The following is a 10,000-nucleotide window of genomic DNA, read 5'->3' as shown; positions in this document are numbered from 1 at the left end:
GGCCCTTCCTTTGTAATACCTTGTTATGTATTGCATACTATTTTTTGGATGATCGTCATTTAAATTAATTACGATAGACCTATTAAGGATCAATTTTTTGGGAGTAAAATTTATTGTTCTGAGAAACATTTTCAAGTCGTTGCTAGGCCGTTATGTAGCTTCTCTTGATTCGCTATAGCCACTTCAACATTTATTGTACTTGTTTATTCATAATCGCTTGAAGTACAATGGACTTTACTATGGATGTGATATAATTTTTTCTAAAGTTCGTCGTTCTCTCCAACTCAGAGACATCTGACGCCTCGATCTGGAGTGCTCTCTCACCATCACAACATCCACAGCGTTGGCTGGACACTTAAACTCCTACCGGACCGCCGAGGTGCTCCTCACAACACAACATCTGCCATCTTGGCTGGACATTTAAACCTCGATCGGACAACCGAGGTGCTCTCTCACCAACACAATATCTATCGCTACAGCTGGACACAAACCCCCGACCGAAGCACTATCTATCTCCGGGCCGAACATTTAAACTCTCACTTGACAGGCGCTATCTCGTATACAATGTTGCAACTATTACGATGGCTAGATTACTGAAATATACTATTGTCGGAGGGTTATGGATCTGTTTCTTCTTGGAAATTGGATACCAACCCGACATTTCCCTTTATTACTAGAAATATATAGTATAATAGATTGAGGGAACCACGACAAAAATCTCAATCAGGTTGGCCGGCTCCGGGGTTTGAGCCCAGGACCGCCCGCATACGATTCTCAAACACTAATGTCTGAGCTAACACGCTCGGTAATATTTATTCACATAGTTAAATTTGAATGCTTGAAAGTAATACTATATTTGATTGAAAGGCCTCCCCAAGCAGACGCGATACGGAATGCGTTACGATAGCGTTACGATTTTGCAATAAATGTTTTCATTGCGTTCAGTGTTTGTGTTCACACACACGCGATTATCGCAATATGCGTTATTATCGCAGCAAGTAGAACGCGACGATTTTGCGATCTATTCTCCCGGGGATGTAGATCGCGCGAACGCCACGCGTTTATTTTGATTCTGGGTTGAAGTGTGTCTGTCATGGATTCATCTTCAGGAGAGGAGGGGCTTCTGCTTCTAGTCGCGCTAGCTGAAGATGAGGAAGAAAATCGTCGCAGACGCAGGTAAGTCCATGGTAGTCATGTATGGTTAAGATAAACGATATAAAAAGTATAAAGTGATGATTTGAGCTTTTTTTGCCAAGAACTTGAAAAAAATTAGTCCAGTATAAACTTTTTTTTTTAATTTGCTCATTTCATTGCAGGAGGTTGTGGATTCACAACATAAATACCACAAGGGAAGAACAAGGCGAATTTTATACCTTAGTTTCACAATTAATTAGAGATGAAAAACGTTTTCATATATACTTCCGGATGACAATAAGTGCTTTGACGAGATTCTGGGTAAAGTAAGGGGAGACATAACGAAGCAGCATACCGATAATCATAAAGGCACGGATTTTCCTTTATGAAATCAATCAGAAGTTCCATGTTCATTTTCAAGCAAAAGAAATCAATCTGTAAGCACAAGTGATGTACGCCTGCTAAAGATAACTGTTCTCTGCGGCTGTGGTTGGAAAACAACAATCCGCGGATGTGTCACCCTCTATGGCAATCTGACTGGCTGGGGGCGTTACGATATCGTATATCGAGGACGCGCCAGTTTGGGTACCTCTTCGCGATAGTGCGATATTGCGTTATCGCGAAATCGTAACGCTATCGTAACGCATTCCATATCGCGTCTGTTTGGGGGAGCCTGAATAGTTCTGTGATAATTTTATGATGACAGATGTATGGGTTCTAGACCTCTGCATTCTCTTGAAAACTGCCGACCGAACTCGCCAATCAAGCCTCGATTGTGAAGAAGGCATCCGAGAAATGATACGCTCGAGTACATGCAGTCGAGAATTTATAACAAGTCACCGGCGTAGCTCAGTCGGCTAAGGCGCTTTCCTGCTGATCCGGTATTGCGTTCGGGCGCGGGCTCTATACTCGCTTGGGCTGATTACCTGGTTGGGTTTTTGCCGAGGTTTTCCCCAACCGTAAGGCAAATGTCAGGTAGTCTATGGACAATTCTCAGCCTCATCTTGCTATTGCCAATCCCATCAACGCTAAATAACCTCGTAGTTGATACAGCATCGTTAAATAATCAAGTAAAAAATATATCACCAATAAAGACTGATGGAAAGAAAGTGTGTTTGGTTTAACACTTTACTGTGAGGCCAGAACTCCATCTATTAAATGCAACTGACGTAGATTCTATTCAGAATTTGTTCTAGTTGAATTTCTTTGCACGATGAGATATTCTGAATCACCCTGTATAAATTTTGTCTCGTGACGTCTGCACGTTCCCACTTCTGACATACCTGAAGTTGACACAGTCTGATAAGACTGAAGGATCTGTGCTCGAAAGCTAGGGAAGACCAAACAAGAGCGCAAGTGTTACGTCCAATCCGCCCCTGGGGTGCGGGTGAGTTTGCTTACCCCATGTGTGTGCTGTGTTGTGATGAGAAGAGATGTCGGCGCGTCGGACATACACCGGGCTTAATACTGCACGTTTATCTAAACCTCCGCCACGCGGCACAGCAATAGCGGCATAACTGCGAATCACAAGATCTGATTACTCTTGAACACTTCTGCACTTGTGCACAACCATTACAAAATAAGGCGCAGTTAAACTACACTGTTTAATAATAATAATAATAATAATAATAATAATAATAATAATAATAATAATAATAATCTGATTATTAAGGAGTCCCCTAAAGTTAAGTATTTAGGCATAATATTCGACAATCATTTAAAATGGAACCAACACATTAATTACCTTTGTAATAAATTACGTAAAATAATATATTATTTTGCTTTATTGAGGAATTACTTGTCAATAAGTTTATTATGCACAATATAGTTAACATTATTTCAATCTGTAATTATGTATGAAATTATAGGATGGGGTAGCTTATTTTAAAATAATTTTAATCCACTTTATTTATTGCACAAGAAAATAATTATAATATGTCTTCATAAACCTATTGATTTTCCATCTCAAAAATTGTTTTTGGACTTTAAGGGGACACTCAACTTAAAAATTGGAGAAAAAGTGTCATAGAAATGAAAAATTAAATTTATACACTAATTTACGTGACAGAACTAAATCAATACGCAGAATTCTTCCACTATTCATTGAGAAGTCACAGTCAAATGCACAAAGCCAAAAAATAAAAAATCATAATTAAAAGTGATATTTCAAATTAATGATTGATTAAAAATTGAAATATGTTTTATTTTGAAAAGTATTGGATCTAATGAGCTGGGATTTTTGCATGTTACTTTCCATGTGCATATTAAACTTTTCCTCCAAATTTGAAAAAGATTGGTCAATTAGGAAAAAAGTTCCAAAATATAGTTGAGTATCCCCTTAAGTTTCTTAAAATAAAACAAATTTATTATATTGTATTAATAAAATTCATACATAAAAATCGAAATTACTTTGAAGTGTATTCTCATAGTTATGAAACAAAAGATATGAATTCTTTAAGATTGTTTGACCAAAATGTAACACTGCTACAGTATTTAATCACAGTAGTAATTTAGGCCCAAGAATAAATAACAAATTTATATTTAAATATCCGAATCTTGTCAATTCTAATAGTTCTAGCATTAAATTTAAAAAGATATGTATCGATTTAATAAACAATGAAAAATCGTAAATTTAAATTTATATATTCTATTGCGTAGTAGACATAAAACCAATTGTATTATAAACTTCTTAGTTTAAAATCAGGAATCTCCTCCTGAGCACGAGCTCTAATCTTTCAGGGGTGAGCTAAAATTTTATCTGTGTATACTGTCTTTGTGTTAAAAGTAGCTATTAGCAAAATAAAAAATAAAATAAAATACATTGGTATGGCGTCATTAAGTAACTAGGTAATGATTTTGACAGTTGATTTCAAAGTTTTGCATTGATTGCGTGAAACTTGTGTAGCCTACTGGAATTAAAGCAATAAAATACAGTATAAGTTTTCTTTAAAAAATAATACAAACATTAATAATAAATCCTAATGGTTGTATTTAACCTGGCAGAGTCAAAGCCGTGGGGTCTTCTGTAATACTCAACCAGGAGTAAAACTTTGATAGAGAGATCATTAAAAATGTACCGTACAAGATAATAATGATATATTGTGCAGATCGAAGGGGCCAATAGAATACAGTAAAATAATAAAAAGACCCAATTATTATGCATTTTGTAATTAAGTGAATGGTTGGAATAGAATTTACGGGAGCGGACACTATGGCGCAGCACTGCGACCTTTTACGATCTATTGCGCTAACCCTCAGCTAGGCTCATTCCCAAATCCACACCGGCTGACTACACTAAGGTTCGCTGCGTACCAGGTTTCGAGCAGCAAACTGTCTCGTCCCTAGGCCAGCTCCCTCCGTGCGTCGCCAGCCGGCGATCGGGAAATGCTATAGACGATGGAGAAATGATGACGGAATGATGTAGATGACTAAAAGAATCAACTGCGATCTTGTCCGCTACAATTGTCACTATGAATTTCCCAATGAAAAATTCTAGACCTGACCGGGATTCGAACCCGGGCTGCCTGCGTGACAGGCTGGAGGTATGTTTACTTAGCCACCGCAGGGGATATACATACATTGATAGAACATTAGGCTGAAAGTCTGCGTAGTTTGGCAACAGCGCATCGTCGGCTCACCTACGATTACACACAACTCAGGTCAGAATACCCTCAGCATTCCGTCCCTTAGTACATTGCAGTAGGGTTGTCAGACTTCCTACTGACAGAAAATAAGGATAGGTGTTAAATAGTTTCATTTCATTTTCAAGGAAACCGTCCATTTCATTTAAAAACGGAAATTTATCAGTTTCTCTAATGATAAGAGTAAAAATCAAAATCGTGCGGACAGTGTTTGCCGAGTAAAACATTGAGTGGATTTTTTTTTTTCTGAGAAAATATTTATTTGGGAAACATATAGTAGGCCTATTAGAATTTTTTATTGTGTTCTATTCAAGGAATAAGCTATTAAAATCTGCAGTTACATTACTTCCATCCTCTATATACAAAATATAGGAAGGAAGGAAGAAAGGAAGAAAGAAAGGAAGGAAGAAAGAAAGGAAGGAAGAAAGAAAGAAAGGAAGGAAGAAAGGAAGAAAAGAAAGAAGGAAGAAAGGAAGAAAAGAAGAAAGGAAGGAAGAAAGAAAGAAAGGAAGAAAGAAAGGAAGAAAGAAAGAAAGGAAGAAAGAAAAGAAGAAAGAAAGAAAGGAAGAAAGAAAGAAAGACAAGAAATAAGGAAGAGAGGAAGAGAGGAAGAAAAGAAGAAACGAAGGAAGAAAGGAAGAAATAAAGAAAGGAAGGAAGAAAAGAAGAAAGGAAGAAAGAAAGGAAGGAAGAGAGAAAAGAAGAAAGAAAGAAGGGAAGAAAGAAGGGAAGAAAGAAAGGAAGGAAGAAAGAAAGGAAGGAAGAAAGAAAGGAAGAAGAAAGAAAGAAAGGAAGAAAGGAAGAAAGAAAGAAAGAAAGAAAGGAAGAAAGTAAAGAAAGAAAGAAAGAAAGAAAAAAGGAAGGAAGAAAGAAAGGAAGAAAGGAAGCAATATAATGAAATGTAAACAGCATGCCCTAAGTCAAAATGAGGGAGACGTATACAATGCATAAAAATATGAAACAATAATAAAAGATAATAAAGTACAGAGCATAAAATAAACACACTTTTTAGGTACAAAATGAAGCAAATTCAGAAAATAAATAGCACGAGTTACATGATAGGCATTATAGGAAAAATCATAGAAACAAGAAATGAATAAAATTATTACAATATTTAAGTGCAGAAGATAATAGAAATTTTGAATACAGCACATCTCATAACAGTAAGTTAGTTTGGTAACTAGTCATGAGATAATTTTCCAACTTAGATTTCAATGTTCAGCAACCCTTTATTCCAGGCAGTAGAGAATTTCAGTGACGAGAAGTAGCAACAATGAAGGATGAGGAGTATTCTTTTCAAGGTAAATTAAAGTTGAACACAAAGATTATTTTATAACAAGTTACTATATTAGTCTACATATACTAGATGTCTTAAGGTAAAAATGTGTAATCTAATTTAATTTTCAATTGACTCCATTTGTCACAATAACCAAAGGTGTCTTGTAGTTTGTATTGAATATACTGTACGTTCTTATAGAACTTCCTTGAGAGATTCGAACACATGACAGTTTCAGGGCGACAAGACCAGGCTTAGAACAGATGCTATGTTTCCCAGACTATCCGCTGCAGGGTTTTCTGAGCGTAGGCTGCAATGTACAGACTTTCTTAACCTCGATACTAACCGGGGGCGTGTGATTGCTGTCACCTGATCACTTGCCTTTTTCTTCGGAATAAATGATTGCATTTATTTCAAAGGAGATTGAATGAGAAAATTACGAATGAACTGTGTCTGAGATTATTTAATATATAGATTTTAAAGATGAATGTGGAGATAATAATTATGTACTTTCACTGAAATTTCAAACGAATATTTTTAATATTTTAATTTGCAAGGTGAGAAACGTTTATCTGTACCGTCAGCAGAGATTCTTCGCTTAGCAAATAAACATGGGAACACCAGTACAAGAAACATAATATTATAACCGCATGGTTGAGTGCTCTACAGCCGTGTACTTCATTGTAACAATGCTTGTTTTACGGATACGCGACGATTAGAATACATGGTTGTGCAGTGAAGCTTTATTGATACAGTACAAGGCGACGTTGAAGAAGAACACGAAGGCGATGACGAATACAAGGACGATGATGAATACGAAGAAAATGGTGAATGAATAACACAAAGATGATAATGAATGAAGAAAACGAAGACGAGGACGTTGAAGACAGTGACAATGAAGATGAAGATGAAACCATTTATGAGATCTTGTGAACAATACTCCGGTTCCTTTAAAGGTTTTAGCTACCGGTATCGATCAAATTCCAGCAGAATTAATACAAGAGGGTGGAAGCGCATTATCTAACGAAATTTATAAGCTTGTACTTGCCATTTGAGGAAAGGAATTTGTACCAGAGCAATGGAAGGAGTCCACAATCATACCTATCTTTAAGAAGGAGGACAAGACTAACTGTAGTAACTTTCGAGGAATATCACTTTTGTTGACGTACAAAATTTTGTCCAATATTCTTTTGAGAATATTAACTCCGTATGTAGATGAAATTATTGGGGATCATCAGTGTGGTTTTAGGCGTAATAGATCAACTATTGATCAGATATTTTGTACTCGACAGATAATGGAGAAAAAATGGGAGTATAAGGGTAGAGTGCATCAGTTATTCATAGATTTCAAAAAGGCATATGACTCGGTTAAGAGAGAAGTTTTATATGATATTCTTATTGAATTTGGTATTCCCAAGAAACTAGTTCGATTAATTAAAATGTGCCTCAGTGAAACGTACAGCAGAGTCCGTATAGGTCAGTTTCTATCAGATGCGTTTCCAATTCACTGTGGGCTAAAGCAAGGAGATGCACTATCACCTTTATTTTTTAACTTTGCTCTAGAGTATGCCATTAGGAAAGTCCAAGATAACAGAGAGGGTTTAGAACTGAACGGGTTACATCAGCTGCTTGTCTATGCGGATGACGTGAATATGTTAGCAGAAAATCCACAAACGATTAGGGAAAACACGGGAATTTTACTTGAAGCAAGTAAAGAGATATGTTTGGAAGTAAATCCCGAAAAGGCAAAGTATATGATTATGTCTCGTGAAGAGGATATTGTACGAAATGGAAATATAAAAATAGGAAATTTATTCTTTTGAAGAGGTGGAAAAATTCAAATACCTGGGAGCAACAGTAACAAATATAAATGATGCTCGGGAGGAAATTAAACACAGAATAAATATGGGAAATGCCTGTTATTTTTCGACTGAGAAACTTTTATCATCCAGTCTGCTGTCAAAAAATCTGAAAGTTAGAATTTATAAAACAGTTATATTACCGGTTGTTCTTTATGGGTGTGAAACTTGGGCTCTCACTTTGAGAAAGTAACATAGGTTAAGGGTGTTTGAGAATAAGTTTCTTAGAAAATTATTTTTGGCTAAGAGGGATGAAGTTACAGGAGAATGGAGAAAGTTACAAAACACAGTACTGCACGCATTGTATTCTTCACCTGACATAATTAGGAACATTAAATCCAGACGTTTGAGATGGGCAGGGCATGTAGCACGTATGGGCGAATCCAGAAATGCATATAGAGTGTTAGTTGGGAGGCCTGAGGGGAAAAGACCTTTGGGGAGGCCGAGGCGTAGATGGGAAGATAATATTAAAATGGATTTGAGGGAGGTGGGATATGATGATAAAGACTTGATTGATCTTGCTCAGGATAGGGGCCTATAATGGGCTTATGTGAGGACGGCAATGAACCTCCGGGTTCCTTAAAAGCCAGTAAGTAAGTAAGTAAGCTACCGGTTCTGTATATATATGTTCATTTCATTGAATAGTAACTATGTTTTGTTAATTTTGTAATTTTATTAACTAGTCCAGAATTTCATAAGATTAGGGCGAACCACTCCAAGGTTGTGAAAACGGCTAAACCCGTTAATAATTTAATATTATCCAATTTCGATGAGATACTCCCTCCTCGTAGGTGGGGTCAGGAGCTGCTAATTTCTTTCTCGATCCACTTGTTCACGACAATCGCCCTGCTTTGAGTGTTTGTCGGCAGCGTACATGTTTGCCCTCGTTTGCTCCTTCACCAGCTGAAAGTATAGACGCAGTTGATTGTCTTTAGGAAGAGTTTCCACCTGAACTGACGTTGCGGGTGTGAAGATAATAATGGTGATGGCCCTGACGTTAATAGTGGTGATTATAGGCACAATGAACGCCGTGGTAGCATGATTCATGGTTTGGTCGTGTCCATCACGTCCGAACAGACAAACAAACTGATCACGATATTTCAGCCAGGCAGCTTACGTGAGGTCAGCTGCGAGCTGTTAACTCTGCGCCCAGAGATTGTAGTCACCAAGCTCTGGGGAAGTGCAGGGTTTACAAAAAATGGTGCAGTTTAAATGGCACATGCTTTCATGTTATAGTATGTAATATACAGTAATACATATTAAATATTTGCTGGTATTTTGTGATTTTAAATCCGTTTACCACATTTTTCCGTCATCAGGGGTTTTGAGTTTAATATTAATGTTTAATATTTCATTAACATAGTCCATAATCGTACCTGTTTTTAAGAAGGGGGACAAGACTAACTGTAGTAACTTTCGAAGAATATGACTTTTGTTGACGTCGTATAAAATTTTGTCGAATATCCTTTCGAGAAGATTAACTCCATATGTAGATGAAATTATTGGGGATCATCAGTGTGGTTTTAGGCGTAATAGATCGACTATTGATCAGATTTTTTGTATTCGACAGATAATGGAAAAAAAAAAAAAAGGGAGTATAAGGGTACAGTACATCAGTTATTCATAGATTTCAAAAAGGCGTATGACTCGGTTAAGACAGAAGTTTTATAAGATATTCTTATTGAATTTGGTGTTCCCAAGAAAATAGTTCGATTAATTAAAATGTGTCTTAGTGAAACTTACAGCAGAGTCCGTATAGGCCAGTTTCTATCTGATGCTTTTCCAATTCACTGCGGGCTAAAGCAGGGAGATGCATTGTCACCTCTACTTTTTAACTTCGCTCTAGAATATGCCATTAGGAAAGTTCAGGATAACACAGAGGGTTTGGAATTGAACGGGTTACATCAGCTTCTTGTCTATGCGGATGACGTGAATATGTTAGGAGAAAATCCACAAACGATTAGGGAAAACACGGAAATTCTACTTGAAGCAAGTAAAGCGATAGGGTTGGAAGTAAATCCCGATAAGACAAAGTATATGATTATGTCTCGTGACCAGAATATTGTACGAAATGGAAGTATAAAAATTGG

Source organism: Periplaneta americana, chromosome 2, assembly GCF_040183065.1.
Source record: "Periplaneta americana isolate PAMFEO1 chromosome 2, P.americana_PAMFEO1_priV1, whole genome shotgun sequence".
NCBI classification, from domain to species: domain Eukaryota; kingdom Metazoa; phylum Arthropoda; class Insecta; order Blattodea; family Blattidae; genus Periplaneta; species Periplaneta americana.
This window is presented reverse-complemented; position numbering follows the sequence as displayed.